Raw genomic sequence first — 19,490 nt, 5'->3', positions numbered from 1 at the left:
AGCCACCATCCCCACACCCCTTGGACAAGCCAGTTGCAGCTCCATCCTGTGCTCTGCCATGGCTGTGCAGCGCCTACCCCAGCCCCACTCCCTCCCTCGCTGTGGGGATCTTGATCTGCCCCCCTTACTCCTTCCCTCACAAGAGACTTACAGGCTGGACACTGCTGTCTGTGTTGCTCGGCTGCATATTGGCAATCGGATTGGTATTAGCCAATATGGCTTCTTAAAAATCTGCCATTAGTATTGGCCCCAAAAATCTATTGATTCACCCCTAAAAATTAAACTTTGTATATAATAAAAAAGATAAAAAAGCGTAGGTTTCTTTTGCTAAGAACTTAAAACAAGCAGAGGCATTCATTTTAAAAATACATTTGTATCTTCCTAGAGTAGGACCTGCTCATAGGCTAGGCAGAAATTGGCAACCTACTGCCTGTAGGCTGGATCCTGGGGGGACTTTGCCCAAGTACCATGGTTGGGCAGTAGGAAGAAGCCAGGTTGTAATGCCAGCCTGCCTTGACCTGACTTGTCATTCAGACTTGCTGTTGGTAAAAGTTTCTGACCCATGGTCTAGGAACTTGAAACCTTTCCCCTAAGAAATATTTGGCTCAGACACTAACCCTACTAATCTGGGGTAAAAAATATTGCACTGCCTGGTTCTCCCTTTCTCAGCATACTGCTTAATAAACTCTTCACTGCCACAAGCTGAAGTGCCTATTTTGCTTAATTTTCTTCCTTCTCTGCAACCAGGTGAGGTTCTTTCTTACAGCCTACTCCCTTTTGCTGCTGTTACCTTGCCTCCATCTTTAGACAGAGAAGTGGAGGACATTTGCTGTAAGGGACAGATTGTCAATGCATATTTTGTGAGGAGGAGTCTGCCTAGCCATGTACTTCCTGTATGGGTATGTTTGCATGTAAATAAAGGGCTTGTATCTTTTTAGCATATCATTATCTCTTAGTTCAATGCAAGAACTAAGCCTTGTACTGGCAGAAAGAGGCATGTGATCTGCCTTTGTGAATCTGAAGTTGAAAAGTGCAGGTGGACTGGTTGTGAAAGCAGAGCAATTGAAGCAGATAACAGTGAAGTTTGTTTGAACATGTGTGCACGTTTGCTGAATGCTGTGTAAGCAGTAGATAAGATTCTTTCAGGTTGGTGTAATCCAGTGGTTCTCAACCTTTTTGGACTCGAGGCCCCCCCCCTCCCCCCCCCCCCCCCCCCCCCACTCCCGACCTGCACCCCCTTGCTCTGCTGGTGTCCCTCGCTCCCATCCCCCAGCCCCGCCGGCACTCCTCTCCCCAGCCCCACAGTGTGTGGGGCAGGGGGTGGGTGTGTACATGCCCCCTTCCATTTCTGCTCCCATAGCAGGCATGGGGCTGCAGTCTGGCTGGACCGAGTAGGAGCTGCCTTTACCCCCTTAGGCTGCCCGTGCTGCCCCTCACTCTACCTCCCTTGCTGGGTAGAGTTGCGACCTGAGGGCAGCAGCAGTGGCAACTGGGCCATGGCAGTGGGGTAGAATTGCGGCCTGGCACGCGAGCAGCTGGAGGAGGTGAGGGCAGTGCGCTCTTCCACCTGTTAATCCTCACACTGATGGCAGTGTGGCTGGTGTGCAGTGGCAGCAGTAACAAGTCTTGCCACCCCACTCTGCTCTCTTGCACTGGGTTATGCCTGCGGGGCTGCAAAAGCACCTCCTGCTTGTGCTGGTCTGGCCAGACTGCACCTCCATTCCTGCTATGGGCACAGAAGTCGGGGGGGAGCCAACATGTTGCCTGTGCCCTGCCCCACCCCCCAGCCCCGCCTTCAGACTTAACTGCAGGGAGATGCAGGAGCTGCTCTCCACTACTACCTGGCTGCCATGTGCATGTATGCACATGGTGCCCCCTGGCAGCCTCCTTCTCCCAGCCTCAGGCATTTTAAAAATTTTTGTTTGAGACCCTTTGATATGTTCTTGTGAGCCACAAATTGAGAAATGCTGGTCTAAACTGTGAAATTCATAATGAAGTGTACTGTGAGGGGTCTGAGTTTAAAAATGGAGCACACTGTATTACAGGTTGTTCTAAAGGAACGAGTTCTCCTGGATTGCATATAGGGAAGGGTGGCATATACATTTAATAAATAAGACATACACATATGGTTTTGTCTCTTATTTTCCATATGGGCATTAAAAGGGAGAGGATAGAAGTCTGAAGCCATGGACAGGAGTTAGGTCTCCCAGTAGACATTGGGTGCACGCAGGTGTTTGTAGTTTCTCTCGCAAGAAAATGCCGGATGTGGGAGAAAGATCTTTCTCTCTCAGCATGCATGTGAACATGTCATGTAGGAATAAATGCCTGTAAACTTCCCAGTAAACAGTTTGCAAATGCCTGTAAACTGCTGCTTAACTCCTCACAGTCACCAGGAGTGGAGCAGTGGAGAGGCCTCCTGCACCTTTGCTGGTGGAAGGTAAATGGGAGCCTTTCTCTCCTGCTCCATTCCTCTTGGGGGTGGGAGAGAGTCAAGCAGTTGCTGCTCCTTGTGCCTTTTCAGACTGCGTTGACCTGGGCAGAGAAGGCAGCTACAGGCTGCAACGCTCCTCCATCTCTTGCTAAGATTCCTAGTGCTGTAAATTTCTGGGTAACTTGCAATGCTATAAATGAATGTACATCCACACCCTAAGTTGCTTACTGTCTAAACTTGATTATTTTGTATCAGTGGAGGGCTGGCTAGTGTTGAGCCAAGGTGGCCATCCTCAGGTTGGATTATCTTTAGCCTAAGGTTTGAGGTTGAGTTGGGGCTACAGTGTCAAGTTTGATGGAACTGAGAACTCTGATGCCCTTGTTGTCTTTTTTTTTTTTCTTTTCCTAAACCAGAATGCTTTAATTTCCACCCCCGTTTTGTTTTTAGAAATGAAATCAATGTTTTCATTATAATAAAAAGGTGCTTATTATGCTAATGCCTTGCTTTTTCTCTTGTTAAAAAACAAGCTAAAATCAGCAGGTTGCTTACTGTCAGTCACTAATAAAATTGTCACCAACCCTTCTTTCCATCTGTGCTTTTCAAATAAATATCTTGTTTCAGCACTTAAGATGTACTGTAGTACTGTACTTTTTTGCATCCCAGATGCCCCCAAATAAGGTGTGCATCTTGTTTTGGGAAGAGGGAATTTAAAAACAAATTATTGGCAAAGTTTTCCCAGCCCCAAGATGGGCTCACCATGGCTGAGTGATCCTAGCTGCATGTGACATTTGCCCTCACCTTCTAGCTTCAAATGTCAGGCTTTGTCTCTGTCACAGCCATTGCCAAATTGAGAGCAGCTTTTGGCAGAGTTGAAGCTTTGGAGCTGGAAGGAAAAGGTGACTGATACTGAGAACCGGACTCTGCCCCTCCTGCGTGGACCTGGGAATGCAACACAACTCCTGGTAGCCATTATAACATTCTCAAGCTTCCATTCTAATACAGAAATTAGTTTCTTTGCTTAAAACATGCACCCTGGTTTTTGATAGATAATTTTTTGGGAAATGTGCTTGTGGTATGGAAGTAATACAGTATTCTATTTGTCAGGGAATAAACTCTAAAGTTGTAAGCCCTATAAGAAGGCTCTGCCCCCCCCCCCCAAGCATCCCTCTTCTTTTATATGAAAGGCATCTTGCTCAAGTCACTTCAGCTATATGGTGGGAGAGGTTTCTTAGGGACATGTCTGCAAAAATATTAAGATTTTATACGTCAAAACTAACTTCATACAATGAACATCTTAGTTTCCAGAAGGAAAAAAAAGCATGCGAGGGAAAGGGCTCCCTGTGAGTTCAGAAATTTCATAGTTTCTAGGGTTGGAAGGGACCTGAGTAGATCATCTAGTCCGACACCCCCCCCCCCCCCCCCCCCCGGCCATGGCAGGAAACAACACTGGGGTCAAACAACCCCAGCAAGATGTTCATCTAACCTCCTCTTAAAAACCCGCAGGGTAGGAGCCAGGACCACCTCTCTTGGAAGTTGGTTCCAGATCCCAGCCGCCCTGACCGTGAAATTTGGCAGAGGGGAGGGTGGAACAGCGACAGCACTAATTGCTGAGGCTTCCAGAGGCATGTTGTCTAATGCTGCTATCACTCCCTTCTTCCTCTCTGCTGCCACATTTCTGGACCTGTGGGGAGTCTGCCTCCCTGACGGTGTGCAGGACCTGGGGCAAACCTAGCACCCCCCCCCCGGGACCAACGTGTTGCCTTGGTCCCAGAGCCAGTGTGTAGGGGCAGGCTTAGCACACTGTCTCAGCATGGCATGCTAAATAGGGCCCCAGTTCGTGGCTCTGAGTGTTCAACCTCCAGCCCCAGAGACCACAAATCTCTGAGATTTACCTGTATTCTAAAGTAAGATTACCCTCTTGCTCCCCCACCTCTTGGGGCCTGCAAAAAATTGGGTGTGTGTTTACATGTGAGAAGATATGGTAAATGTGTTTGTGCACAGGTTTGAGGTGTCTACCAGGTAACAGGTAAAATTCTGTATGACTGTATCCCTGTCCCAGAACAGCTGTTGCATTGATCTATTTATCATGTCCTCCCACTTTTCACAAGTGTTTGTCTAACCTATGCTTAAAAAAACAGTGGAAGAAAAGCTCTCTTGTAAAAACTACCTGGGGACAATACCTGAAACATCAAAAACACCCTAGCTTTCCTGTTTTACTTGTGGAATGCAGAAGTGAATATAGCATAGAAAATATTTATGAAGGTCTAGATAAAAGAATGGTGAAATGCTGTTACGTTGTATCCCCCTTAGTGGCCCTTTTGTGTTAAGCCGATTAGATAAAGACCTATCTGCTCTGTATACAGTAGCAGTTGGTTTGTCTGGTCGGGGTGAACTAAGCTGGTTGTCGTGGTCAGGCTAGACATGCAGCTCTGTCACAGCTGTCCTTGTGAGTATGAAGATTGAAGTATGCTTTCCCTTCCCTACCGCGCTTCCAAAGGTTTTGCGTACAATTTGGAATTGAAACAGCACCGGGGATAGTGCAAGGAAATTTATTCATTACTCCTATGCTGTACTTCACTTATAGCTGCCATCTACATGGCTGTCACTTTTTAAGACCTAAGTTTATTAAAATAAAAACTATTATATATGCTTTATATACAGGTACTTAAATTTGCTTCAGTGTTACAGATTATGAGCTGAATTGTTTGTGAAACATTGTTTGGTAGGTGGTGAAGTAGATGTAGTTCATATCTGGGGTGGGGGGAGAGTGTGCTCATTTTATTTTTAAAAGTGTTTAATGAACATTTAGAGCAGAGTTGAAATGGAAGGTGACCCTCAAATGAACACTAGTCCCTTTACTTTTCCCATGGGAAGCCTGCAACTTAACACTGCTGTGCTCATTTAATTGAAAATACTGCAGAAGGCAGTGTAGATATGTTTTTTGTCACATACATTGGTCTTGTGTAACTGTTATTTTTTTCTCTTACTTGTCTTGGAGAAATGATAGAATGCATATGTTTTGAGGTTTTTAGGTAGTCACATGGTAGAAGATATGATTATGGTAAAGAAATCAAGCAGAGAGAAGCATTTCTGCAGGCTTCCTAAAATAACTGATCTTTCAAAGGAAAACTTGAAACTGCAAATATGGTGTTAGTAGCCTGACTCAAGCTGCATTTTTTTGGTGTAACTGTTTGTTAGTATTGGTTTAAAAGTGATGTTTAACAATTTTGTAATTTATGTTGTTCATATCCTGAGGAGCCTTGCCCTGTGTGTTGTGTTTTTTGTTTAATGTTAAATGTATTTATTTTGTTGTCATGGAAGTATCCTTATGCTCTTGTATGGTTGAAATGAAGTCTGTTTCTCTTTCGAAATTAAGTTTCTCTCTTCCCTAAGCACCTAATTTAATTAGATTTTTTTTTTTTTTACCAGATTCTTTCAGTGGTCCTGTGTCAAAGTCCTGTGTTTTTCTTCTGTCACAGAGCCTGTTTACATATCTGCTCTCTTTGATTAGCACATGGTAAATGAAATCAAAAGTAGAAAAGTAGATGCCAGCTTTGGAGTTCTATATACTTAGGCTTGATTGTTTCAGTTTTCTACAAAGAATTTCCTTGTATTAAATCTGAGCAGCTTAGTAAGCATTTACAATACCGGAAGAAATATTGTGATAGCTATTTTATTGTTCCATTGCTGGCCACTGAGTGGAACACATGACTGTATTTAAAAATTGTTGCATGCAGTTCTGATTTTATACAAATTTATAAAATAAAGTAGATCTTTTGGCATAGCTATTTATTGCATTAGAAGAAAAAGCTGTATTTTGTTAGTAGGTTTTTCAAATGGTAGTTTGTGGTGAGGAATATAGTGGTTAATTTGACTGCTAATGGAAGGGTGCAACTAGTGTGGATCTTGTGGTTGAGAATCTTATAAAAGCTCCTCATTAGAGTTACATAGGGAATTAAATCCTGAGAAGAGAGATGCGAAAAAGGGTAGTTCTCTTTAACACCTCACTAAACTGAAGTTTACAAAAGATAGCTAAATGGTTGAGTGTCTAGAGGTTGTATAGTCATGCGTGTTTAATTACCATTGTGGCAGAGACAGTACGTTTAGGAGGAAGTAATAAGGATTCAAGGTTTGTGCGAATCGTCACCCTGTTATTGGTTAAAAAAGGGGGGAAAAGTGCCATGTATTGCCTTATCCTGTAGCTTGTTTTGTGTTTTTACATTTTAACTAACTGCAGATTTTTACCAGAGCTTAAGGAAGCGAGGTGCCACAAGGTTAGCCTAGCACTCCTGAGTGCCACTCTAATCCCCTTCCTTGCACTGTGTGCCTTGCTCCCTCCCTGATTTGCAGTATGCCGCACAAAGGCTGCCTGTGCCCCCTGTGGCATGCATGCTGCAGGTTGGCCATGCCTGGTTTAAGTCATCAAGCTTTTTGTGTACTACATATCTGGTTATAGAATTAGACAGGGAAAAAAACAGCTAACTCTGAAATGGAAAAGCTTTGAATACAGGGTCTCTCTCTCTTGATGATTCTGAACTATAACATGTGTAATACTCCTTTCCCTTGGCTTCTTGGCTCCAAAGCGTTTATCTGAATTATGGTGAATGATAGGACTCTTATTCTGAAAATGTCCAGTGTAGAACTTGTCAGTGACCTACGTGGCTAAAGCTCTAGTCTTCTGAGGATAGTGCCTGCAAGGACACACATCATGTGAGACTACTTCGGTGCTTTTTGGGATTAGTATGAACGTTTTAGATGTCTGCATTTGTAGGTGAAGACCTGAATTTCATTATTTATTTAAATTAGCTTCAGGGCTGTGGACTTCCTTATGTTTACATTTTTGAAAGCGCTCCCACAGAGAAGTTAAAGCCTGTGCTGCTACAGTATGTGATAATTTCTCTGGCACACCAGTGATTCATTGTGAGTACCTGGATAGATGTAACATTCAGAGCATTTCAGATGCCTTTGAAGTGCTTTAAAGGGCAAGTAGATGGGTGTACATGCCCTATGAAGGACTACAAAAATGGCTAAAGTACTCTAAAAATAACCCTAGATTAAATAGCAATTATTTGGAAGTGCTTTTGGTTGCATCTGTATGCTCTTTGGAGTGTGACAAGAGGATTCTGCATCCCTTACATTCCCCCCCACCCTGGGAAAAATGGGAGAGGCAATGAGCACTCTCTGACCTACTGATCATTGGGTATGTGGGGGGAGGTGATGAGCAGGAGGAAACTGGAGGCTGGAAAACAGGAATCCTTGCATACTTTTCTGCCTCTTGTTCCAAATTCTGGCTAGGGTGGGGGTGGGGATGGAGGAAGAAAAAGCATGGGTTCTTTTGTCTCTTGGTTCTGGCTGGGGGTGGCCTCTTTGCTATCCTCAGCAATCCTTGGAGTTTGAGAGCTGGGCAAGGAATCATTCTCTTCAGCCCTGGGGCAGGAGAAGTTCCTTGCATGAGTCTCCTGAATCCAAGAGACTGGGGGCTGTGCACACAGTGCACATTGTAGCTGTCACTACCATTGCATCTCACCTCATCCCCTGAAGAGAGTGGGTCTGAGTTGGAATTGTACAACAGAGCAGTCCTCCATTGTGCCCCTGGCTGGAGAGCATGCTGTTTTGATGTGCACTTGTGGGTGAGGCATGGCAGGGAGTTGGATGTCTGTCCATGTTGAAGTCCTTCAAAGTGGAGTGGCATTTGAAATGCCCAGGGCCTGATGCTGGTCCGGCTTTCGGTGCTTATGAGGAACCCTGGAACCTGGAGGTTCCTGGTTAGAGAGTCTTGTCCTTGTACCCAGAATGAGAGTGATAATTGTGACTCCAGGGTCAGTTTGACATGGACTCCGGGGAGGGATAGGTGTTGCCTTCCTGCATAGTGGGAGGGGGAGGTGTTAACTTCTTTGTAGATTCTTCCACTTATTTTTTTCACTTTGGGTCAGCTTTTCTACATAGAGGTTGCTAATTCCTGAAGAGCTCCTGGGGAGTCACCTTAACCCCTACTTTACAGGAATGAAGACATTGCTTAAATAGTTTGTAGGCCTTTGACTTGGTAACTACCAGAACTGGAAAAACAAGTGTTACCGATATACAAGATCTTTGAAGCCAGAAGCTTAACCCTATGCTCTTTCAAATGTATTTCCGAACGGTATTATGTGGGGAATCATGTTGTCATTTGTTGTTCTCAGTCTCTATTGTACAGCATAATGCTTGGATTCAGTAAACATTTCATAACTGTAGCATGTTATGCAGTCTTAGGCCCTGTGTAACTGAAATGAGAGGCATGCATGACACTTTATAGCGGGTTAAGTGTTTTTGCACTGCTTTAAAGGTGTTGGTGTTTGCATGCCTTGGCGGTGTATTGTGCGTTAATTCCAGCTGCTGTAGGAAGTTTAATGGCATAACGTGCCTTAAATGACTTGGGGCCTAGCAAACTAAAAGTCCTTTGAGGAGTTAAGAGTTTGCTGCCCTACAGCTACAGAGTGAAGCACCGGGCTCCATGCAGCAGCCTAGCAGCAGCCTGGGAAAGCAGCTCTGTCCAAGAAAAGTAGTGAGCCTGATCTTTTACTACCCCCTCCGGATTCTACCTGCTTGCCTGAGCTGCATGAGGGCCCAGTGCTTTGCTCTGCAGCTGCGGTGCCCCTGGGGAGCACCCAAGCCTGGTGCCTGCAGGCAGCTGCTGCCTAGGGAGGGGACCGTTGCTGCCATAGAGGGAAGCACCAGCACCCCTTCCCCTCCCGCAGCCCAGGGACCACTCCGCCTGCCAGCAGCTTACCCTTCCCTCCCTGCTGGAGAGGCAGGTAAGTCAGTGGGGTGTGTGCACAACACAGGGGGGTTTAATCAACCCTAAATTGAAGGACTGTTTTTAAAAACCCATCGCTTCAATTTAGGGCCCCCCTTTCTTCTATACATGCCCTTAGTAACTAGGTTGTATACCAGTAGCCTTGTTTCTTACATTGCAGTCTTTACCTTGCAGTCCTGTACTGTTTATAACTTGTATATATTGGCATCCCTTACGTTATGCATGCTTTTCGTTGGGTTTTTTTTTTCCAGCTTTGTTTTGAATTGTTTACACTCTACATCTGCTTTTTCTCACGTGTAACACACCTTTCACCAAAAAGTTAATTCCCCAAAATGGGTGTGGGTGCATTAGACAGGTACCTGATTTTCTGCCCAGGATAAATACTGTGTTTGATTTCTGCCCCACAGTATAGCAGCTGTGGTGTTACCATTCAGGCAGCTGAGGGAATCAGTTGTCTTATTGGCTGGTTGTTCTTCACTCCACAGATGTTAACGATCATCTCTCCTGTTTAATCAACTTGATGTTCCACTAATTCAACTAAGCTCTCTTATGGTAGTTTTGCTGTCTGCTAGCTGCTCCTGGTCTCTCTCTTCCTAGTTCACAGTCCTGGAAACTTGTTAGCTCTTTTCAGAATAACAGGTCTATCTATGGAGATCAGGCTTCAGCAGTATCTGGGTTTCAGCATTGGTTAAGCAGGAAAGGGAGAGTGAGTCAGCAGAAGATTAGGCTCTGTCCCTGCTCTATGCGGACAAAAATCCGGAAAACTTTAGGAGTACTCTAGAAAAATCTTTTTTTTCTTCTGTCTTTCAAAAATAAGGTGCATATTATATTCCAGCACATTTTCATGTGAGAACATATGATATACTCTGAAGTCTAATGCTCTATTTTGAGTCAAATCTAAGAGTTTGTGTTCTGTATTACCTTTATTAACCTTTTGATGACTTTTTGATGATGTTTACCCATTCCCTACTTCTTGAAATAATGTCTACAATTGACTCTTGTAATTCTGCATTCTTCCTGTGGTTCTTTCTTGTTCGGTTTGTCCCCTGAGTTTACTGTGGTTGATCCAGTGGCAACTACCCTTCTGTAAATGTTCCCTGAAGCAGTGTTCTAAGTCTCTCCTGTTTTTCCACCTTACCCTCTGTTCTTTAAAGTGTGTTCCTAGATCATCTTGAGCAAGCTGTTATGGTGTAGGTGTTCTTATCTGTAAGCAAGGGTTTAACTATTAATTCTAGAGTGACAACTGGCAAATGTGCTCCTGTACTGATGAGCTATCTCCTTTCATCCAGTTCAGTATTATGTCCTGTATTGCTGACATCTTTGTGGCTTAAACCAGAGCTGTAAATGAACTCTTCATCTTTCTTCACATCATCCCCTTCTCCCTTCTTTACTGTAGAAAGCCCTGTCTACTTCCACTTTGTTCATGTCTGTAGTTTGGGTGTCATCTTTGGTTACATTGTCTTACTAGACTTGCATATTCAAGTTCTTTCCTAACCTCACTGCTGCTTTTTCTTACATATATGGGCACTGTAATCAGCAGAGCTAAAATGCTTGTCCAAGCCCTGATTTCAGTTCTTGACAACTGTAGCCTTTTTTTCTGTCCCTGATGACTACTGAAACCTATTGTTAATGTTACTGCTGAAAATAATCATGCTCAGATAACAACTCTCCCTCTTTGATGCATTTTCAAGCCTGTGTCAGATATAAGTTGCTTCTAGGGCCCTTCTTAAATTTAATCCTATAATATCTAATGCAGGGGCGGCCAGTTATTTTGAGTGGAGGGCCACTTACCCAGTTTTGGCAGGCTGTTGCGGGCTGCATGGGTAGCCCCGCCCCTGGACAGGTGTCCCAATGTCTCATGCCCCAGGGTCAGCACCGGTGGGGCCCAAAACGGGGCGCAGGCTGGCAGGGGTCAGTGGATCTGGGCTGGGCTGCACCAGCAGGGAGGGGGGAACTGGCCTGGCTCCATAGAGCCCCTGCCGGCTGGGACCCTGTGCTCCTGCCACCCTGTTCTGGGCCCCGCTGGCACTGGCCCCGGGACACTGGTGTGGGTCATGTGCTCCCATTGGCTCCCCACCCGCTCACTCCCATTGTCCCCCAGCCCTGCGGTACAGGCGGGGGGCAGCACACAGCCCTGACCCCCTGTTCACCATCAGAGAAGAAGCTGGTGCTGAGTGTGGGGCAGAATGGCCCCTCACCTGCCCCATGGCCGGCACCCTGCGTTGCAGGCACTCGCAGCCTGCGGGGATGACTGGAGCAGGCACAGGCAGCCCCAGGTTGGCTGCAGGCAGCTGTAGTGCGGGGCACTGGCCATGGGCGGATGAGGCCACATTTCCCTGTGCTCAGCACCAGCTTGTAACCTGGGTTACAAGGTGGTGCTGAGTGCGGGTGTGGGAGAGAAGGCAGCCCCTTCCTGCTCCATGCCCGGTACCCCACGCTGCATCCACTTGCAGCCTGCCTGGGGCTGTCTGTGCCTGCTCCAGACCACTCCATGTGGGCTGTGAGCGCCTGCAGCACAGGGCACCAGCCATGGGGTGGGGAGGGGCTGCTTTTCTCCGTGCAGGGAAGGAGCCCAGGGAAAAGCTGAGCACAGGGGGAAGTGGCCTCTTCCCTGCCCCACGCTGCAGGCGCTGGCAGCCCACATGGGGCTGTCTGGAGCGGGCACAGGCAGCCCGTGCGGGCTGCAAGCAGCTGCAGTGTGGGGTACCGGGTGTGGGTGGGGAGGGGCCGCTTCCCCTCCCCCCGCACTCCTTCCTTGCCTGGGGTTCCCTCCCCCCCCACTTACCTGAGCTTCCTGCGCAGGGGCAGCCACGTGCTCCCAGCCCAGAAAACGCAGAAGGGGCTTCTGGCTGGGAGGTGGGGCCAGGTAGGTTCTGCTGTTGTTGGAGCCCACTGGGCTTCCCCGGGGTCCTACTGCCCTTGGTTCCTGTCATTTTTGACTGGAATCAAGGGCAGAAAAATATTAATTTTCCAGTTTTTTTTAGGGGCCCTGCAGGCCGGACAGAATGGTCTCGTGGGCTGGATTTGGCCTGTGGGCTGGATTTTGCCCACCCCGATCTAATGTGATGCCAATCCCTGTTTTTCCTAGCCTTTAGTGCTCACCTTTCAGCTGCTCCCTTAAGAATCTCCATTGTTTTCTTTCATTTTGCCCCCTTTAAATGTTGAAAAATTCCCACATACCTACCAAATACCCACTACCTTAACTTCCCCCTCAAGCTTTTTAAGATTTACCTCCTGCTGTGATGCATGCATGACTCACAGGCAACAAACTACATACATTCTTTTTTTTCCTTCTTTCCTCTCTAACCTGACCATGCCACACAATACCTGCAACGTAACAAAGCTGTGCTTGGTCTTTGTAAGATTTGCTTGCTTGACTGTTGTACTGCAGCTCCAAACTTTTCATTGGTGGTACTTTGTTTTCTCTCTGTCTAGGTTAAGTCCTTCAAGGCAAGTACTGTTTCTTTTTTTTGCAGATTGGTTCTCCCTTATACTAATCTCAAAAAAGGCTTTTGCCCAGTATCATAAAATTTAATCTGTAGCTGGAAGCTATAATTTTATAATTGGATTGGAAAAGGTATTATTTGCAAGTATGATTAACTGGCTAGATGAAAGGGAGAGAAGGAAAGATCAGGTTAATTTCCCTACTTTTTACCCACATTAGGAGAAAAATGGTCAGTAACGTCATGTATAAAAGTTAATATTGAAATTTAAGAACGCTGTCCCTTGTCAGGAATATCTTTATTAACTGAAGTGGCTTCAGATATATGTATAATATTGCTCGATTTGAAAATATTAGAAATTTGCTTGTATAACTGAGTTACTTTATATGAAGGCAATAGAAAAATAAACTTTTGTATAATGATAAGGAAGTTGAGACTAATTTAATAATACATATTTAACTATACCCTTAAAAAAATATTCTAAGGTATTCACAGGTCTGCTGATTAGTTGAGTAAAGTAGAAGAGTGATTGCACTTATGGTACTAAATAAGCTTTACTGCACAGTAACCTAACGAGGGTGGGGGCAAGTAGGGCACCAACCCCAAGTACCACATAAGGCCCCTACCCCAATCTACAGTAGTCAGCCTACCCTAGGCTCTCCCCACCAGGCAGTTAGTGAGTTTGCTACACCAACTGTTATTGCCTTTTCCTTGACATCTGCTAAGGACACAATTGTATATTTAAATCAGGTCTATGCATCAGCTAAGGGAGGGTGCATCAAGTCAAAATTGCAGATATTCCTAAATACTTTCTTAAAAGGGATGTCCAAGTTTTCCTTATTTATATTTTAATTGGATGTTTAGATTTCATTTAAAATCATGAAAATTTAGGACTGAAGCTCTGTAATAGTATCTGATGTAGTTTTAATTCTTTAGTACAGACATTGCTTAAATGTCCAATCATGTTGTATAATCTGTACTTAACTTCTGACGTATTTCTTGGCTGGATGAAGTGCTGAGCCTGCTATGTAAACTGATTATAGGTAACTCTTAGCTTATATTGAAGTGAAGCAATTGTGAGGCTTTAACATGGTTTAGGACAAGAAATGAAGTCAGAATGCACTGTCTAGGTGAACCTAGGTTAATTCAGACAGTTAGCATCTAAAACACCTGGATTTTAATTTGATCAGGATGTTCCTATTATTGTGAAGTGGAGCGGAAATGTGCAGTCTTTAATTAATACAGGTCAAATGCTGATATCTTATATTTTCTTAAAGATCTCTTTGATGGTAGTTCTTCTTACAAAAGCATGTTACTGAATTTTGCTGGATACCCAGTCGGAAAAAACATATTATAAAAGATATGTTTGAAGAAAAGTCATCTGCTACATGCTAAAATAGGTTCTGCTGCAGAGCAACATACTCAATTTAATGAGCAAAGGCTCTGTTTAACTGAATTGAACATGGAACATTTTGTGGGGTAGCAGATGTGTGTTTCCATATTATTAGACAGACAGCAGCATTGTTATTTGTCAGTTGAGACAGTGCTATGAATGGCTGTATAATCTTCTGTTCATCAGTTGAGAATTTTGCTTCTCTGTTCTCTTTTTCCATGGGAAAGATTGTTTGCTAGAGCTTAAAGGGAAATGTAAAGTCTATTGTGTTTTTGAGCTTTGCTGGCAACATTGGAGGCTATATAAAATAGTTCTTTGTGATATTGTGAGATATTTGAATTATTTTTTTTAGAGCTCTTACTTTGGATTTGGGGAGGAGAGAAAGAAAACTTCACATCACATGCATTGGTCCAGTAGTAAAGATTAAAATTTATTTTGATTTATTTGGCCATTCATTAATAAATATAAAATGTGTGTCAAGGAGAGAGACTATTTGAAATGGGTGATTCTATAGTGTTTTCCCTCCAAGATAAAAATCAGACTTCTAGTACTCTGCTGTTTCATATTGAAGATTTCTTATAAGGTTTGTAGGTGCAATCTTTCTGTATGGCAGAAAATAAAATATTTCTTCACATTTTTGCGCATAAAATTTAGTTTAAGGGTGCTCAAATTATGGATTATAGCCAGCCTGATTTTAATTTCCCTGTCTTAAACTTTCTTATTTAAAAACACACACAAACTGATGTTATAATACTTTCTAGAATACCCAGGTACCCTGAAATAATTGCTCTGAGAGGGTCTTCTAACAAGGGGTTTGTGTGCAGCTGTTAGACGAACATCTTGCTTTTCTCCAAGCAGAAAAGGAGCAGCTAGACTTTGGCTGCTTGTTTATGTGGTACATTCTTCTCAATGTGAAGAAACACTATTTTGGTTTGATTAGTAGATTTCTCTTTCTGCTTTTATATCTTTGGGAGTAACTGGCCATGTCCACATGAGACACCGACTGTGCAGTATCCTGTGATGACTGTGAAGGAGTGTCACATGGTAGAAAGCATGAGAGAACATTACTGCGCAACAGTAATGAGCGATATACCGCACAGTCAGTGTCATGAAAAAGCTGTTCCTCAGCACGACTGCCCAGTAACTCCAGTTTATACAAGTGCTAAATGATTGCGCCATAACAGCTGAGCAGTCAGCCTCTCATGTAGACATTGCCACTAATCTGTTGTTAGATGGGTAAAATTGAATAGTATGGTATGAAGCAGCTTAACATTAGGGCGGGGGTTGGCAGCGTTTTTGGGCAGTGCCAAAAACATCCACAACCTTGACTTGTAAGATGTTGGCGTGCCAGGGCCAGATGGCAGGGGAGCCATGAGGGACCTAATCCTTGCTGTTGCCGCACAGCTTTGGTCCCTTCCCTGCTGACCACCCCTGAGGTGTTGCGTGCCAAGCAGAAAGCCTTTGCATGCCATGCTCTGGCACCTGTGTGTTAGGGTAACCTGGAAGGTCAGGAGTAGCCTAAAGAGCTAGATTAAAGCATGATTCTGAAATGGTATTGTTGGGACACAAGTGTGTGCTTGATTTATTGACTTACCAATGAGAAAATGCTTAAACTGTTGTAGTTGGACCCCAGTGCCTAACTGTCTCATTTTCTGGGAAACGTTGCCCACTATTTAAAGTGCTAGCCTGGAAATTGGGACTCAGCTGCAATTCCCTACTCTGCCACTGACTTGTGTGACGCAAGGTGTAAGACTTGGGTCCCTGGCAGATGCAGTGTTTAAGGTGCAGTTGTCTGTTAATTGTGTCATAAGTAGTAGCCTGGCCACACATTGATGGGTAATTAATGATGCCACAAAGAGGGAAACCCACCATAAAAATATTACACAAAAACATACTGTATTTTTTTATGGCTGGTTTTTCTCATGTCCTAAATGGAGAATGTGGCTTGGGTTACGACTGGGCCGAGGTCTCCAGTTGCACTGGGTGCAGTCCCCACTGGTCAGTGATCAGCTAGTTGCTCTGAGAGGGTAGTCTCTGATGTGGTTCCCGGAGTCAGCCAACAATCAGCTGATTCTTGGCTGGCTCGGGGACTGCACACGGGCTGGAACTGACCCTGGTCCAGTGCCCACAGTTGGCCAGTGATCAGCTGATCATTGCTTGAATTTAGACTGTACTGAAGCTTCAGTTGGCCTGGGTGTGGTCCCTGCTAGCCAGCAATCAGCAGATTGCCAGTCAGCTCTAGGGATCACACTGTAGCCCTGGTGTGCTTCTGATCTAGCAGACAATCAGTTGATTGTCAGGCATTTGGGATTTCAACTTGTCAGTACAGGGGAGCCTGGGATCATGATCATGATCCCGGGCTCCCCATGCATTAGTGCTGCTCCTGTGGCACTCTGTATGGAGCCAAGCCCCACATGCTTGCAACTGCAGCCTGGCTGGGTGCTGTTCTGCACCTGCCACCTTCAGTTCTGGGATCTGGAGCTGGAGCCCTGTGTGCCTGTTGGGAATGGTGCAATGCATGCAGTGCTGCACAGCAGGAGTGATAGGAGGAGCTACTGCTGGTGGGGGTGGGGGAGGGCACAGACCAACACCCAGCTGACTGCAGCCACCCTGGGAACACAGCTGTCTGGAAGCTACTTCTGTTCCTGCCCGAGCACATGGGTCTCTGGCTCCAGCTCCTGGAATGGTGATTGGGTGCTGAAGCTGGAGCCCTGGCACTGGGGCAGGAGCTACCAGGCTGAATCTCCTTGCTTGTCCACCCATCTGCCCAGAATGGTGTGGTGCGGCATGGTGCGTGCAGCAGTGGCTTGATTAGAAACAGTTTCTTGCAGTGATCCTGGTGTGGCTACAGCCAGCTGTGTGCTGTTCCATGCCTCCTGCCTCCAGCAGCAGTTCCTCTTCTGCCCTACTGCTTTTGGCAGGCATGCAAGGTTCTGGCTCCATGTCATGGCCACCTTCCACCAGAAGGCAGCCAGGAGCTGAAGCCAGAGCCTTGTGTGCTCTGTAGAAGCCACCGAGCTGAAACTGCTTGCACGGCATGGTGTGGTGCAGCGTGGCAGGGGCAAGATCAAAAAGCAGGAGCCACCACTGGAGGTGGGGGGTGCAGAGCAACGCTTGTTCCCAGCATGGCTGCGGCCAACCCTAGTAGAAGGTGTGCTCTGGCTGTGGCCCAGGCCCCTGGGAGCCTGATGCAGAGTTGCCCCAGCATGAACAGGCAGGGCATGGCCCCATATGGAGTGCTGCAGGCCAGATCCAGTCACCTGTGGGCCATATATTGCCCACCCCTGCTTTAAATGAACATCTGCCAGTGGTTGTAGTCACGTCTGTGCTACATAGTGATGATATTAGGATAAAGTGCAACAAAGGCTCTGAGGTCCTGGGAAGAAGAATAATAATGTAACAGAAGTTAATTTTAATGTCCTAGGTTCATAGAAGTCAGTGAAAATGATTTAATTGACTTTTAAGGCATTGGATCAGGTCCTTGGGGATTGTGGCAAGTTAACTAGTGTTTGTGAAATACTTGGAGTTCGTCAATTGAATGGCATTATATGGAAACATAAGTTCCTTCTGGTTCAGGTGACAGGGCTCTGGTGGCTTTTGCCAATCAATTTTTTCCTAATTACCCGTCCTTATCTAAAGCTAGCTTACCTAAAGCAGTGGCAAATATGGATCTGACTGCTGGAATCTCATGGATATCCCTGCTTGGTCAGTGCAGTGGTTTCAGTAGTGATTACTCAACACCTTGAAAAATGAGAGCCAAGTTAAAAATCTTTACCTTCTGGAAAACAATCCAAGTGAGAAGGACTGAAGCTCCAACCCTGCAGACATCTCTTTTCACATGCCAGACAAACACAGCTAGCAAGTTGTCTGTTATACATTTCATTTGTAGGTGACCGTTATTTAGATTAAGGCTACTATATTATTGTTTTCTAGAAAAGCACGTGTGGAAGGCAAACAAGTACAAACTTGGAGCAACTCAAAGCTACAACTCGGTGATTAACGTGTCTGTCCGGACTGTGATACAACTGTTCTACAGAAAACAAAAAGAGCTGGCTGCTTAGGATAAAAGGGGTGTATGCCCAAAAGGTAAACTTCAAAGAGGAATAAATGAAGAAAATTAACATGAATTTTAAAATCACAAGTGCAGAGTGTCTGCATTTCATTTTTAAGTTTAGGTCAATTTGACCATTGAATTAAATTTAAAAAGTTTCAACAAGTAGGTTAGGATGTCAACATTCTTTATTTATTTATTCTGATTTGATTCATTCTGTGTTTTTAGGGGGATGCTTTTTTTTTTCCATGGGTGAGAGAACAGTAATGTCACATAGTTGCACTGGTGCCTTTCTTTTGCTGTATTAAAATGGGAAGTGAAAACTCCGCTTTAATTAAAATGGAACTTCTCTGTAAAAGTTTTTATCCGGTTGACCTTGTGAAAAGTGTACCACTTTGGAGTCTTCAGGGAAACACTGGATCCTTACGACTTATGTTGGAGGGGAGAGTGAGATTACAGTCAGATTTTGAGCTTCAGTTAGTAGCAATATTATGGAGAGAACATCATTAAGTAGGTATGAATTGTCAGAAAATACAGGTGATCAAGTTTGGACACATTTGCAGATCCTGTGCTAGCAACATAGATGCCTCTGTATGGTAGCAACATAAACACTGCTGATGTATCTTTGTGTTCTGTAAGCAGGTGGCTCAAATGCTAAGCAGCTTCATAAACAAATCTTTATATGTTTGTATCACTTGCTCAGAATTGGACCTAAATGTTTTTAATTGCCTCAATAATTGAGGATCAGACAGCCTGAAGAAATGGTTTGTGTTTTTAATTAAAAGAAACTGAACTGTTTGCTGAAAACACAGTAAATATCCTTGACCTGTAGAAGGACAATTCAAGCTGTAATCTATTTAATGCATGAATCACAGTTACAGTTAAGACTCTAAACCTGTCCTAATCACTGAGGAGGCTGCTGGTCACAACATATCAGTTATACATTCTGAAATGGTGATTAAGTTTATATAAATTATAGATGTTCTTACCAAGGTTATTCCTGATTTGTATGTAAAGGCTAACATAAAGTCCAGCTATGAAATGCCACTAGCTCAATGTCATTAAAAATAGCTGTCGCAGTTGAGCTGTCATGTGATTTAACCAGATTAACTTCACATTTCTGTAGTCTTCAGGAGCAAAACATTAATTCTTGCTCAGTCTATGCTTTTGTATAGTGTTGTGAACACTGAGGCTAATATTTTGATATAACCTACATAAATCTTAAAAGGCACCAACACAGAAGTGGCTGAATTTTCTGAGGTGTTGAACACTATTGCTCCCTTTTGGCATCGTTATGATTTATGAGTACTTAGCACCTTGGAAATGGGGGCCATTTCTACTTAGGTTTCTGAATACAGTTTGTAGCTCTTGGCATTCAA

General features: G+C 44.5%; 1 protein-coding gene across 4 annotated transcripts in view; it reads left to right on the top strand.

The window, feature by feature from the left end:
* SGMS1 (sphingomyelin synthase 1) overlaps window positions 1-19,490 on the top strand; it is a 182,510-nt gene that overhangs the window by 28,507 nt on the left and 134,513 nt on the right. For 2 of the 4 annotated variants that reach the window (XM_090057812.1, XM_090057810.1), the window contains exon 2: window positions 17,994-18,146. The exons of the other annotated variants lie outside the window; for them this stretch is intronic. The gene's annotated coding sequence lies outside the window, so the exon portion shown is untranslated. The remainder of the gene's footprint in view (window positions 1-17,993; window positions 18,147-19,490) is intronic. 4 annotated transcript variants of the gene reach the window in all.

Source organism: Crocodylus siamensis, chromosome 7, assembly GCF_052110815.1.
Source record: "Crocodylus siamensis isolate JL-2025a chromosome 7, ASM5211081v1, whole genome shotgun sequence".
In the NCBI taxonomy this organism is placed as follows: Eukaryota; Metazoa; Chordata; order Crocodylia; family Crocodylidae; genus Crocodylus; species Crocodylus siamensis.
This window is presented reverse-complemented; position numbering and strand designations above follow the sequence as displayed.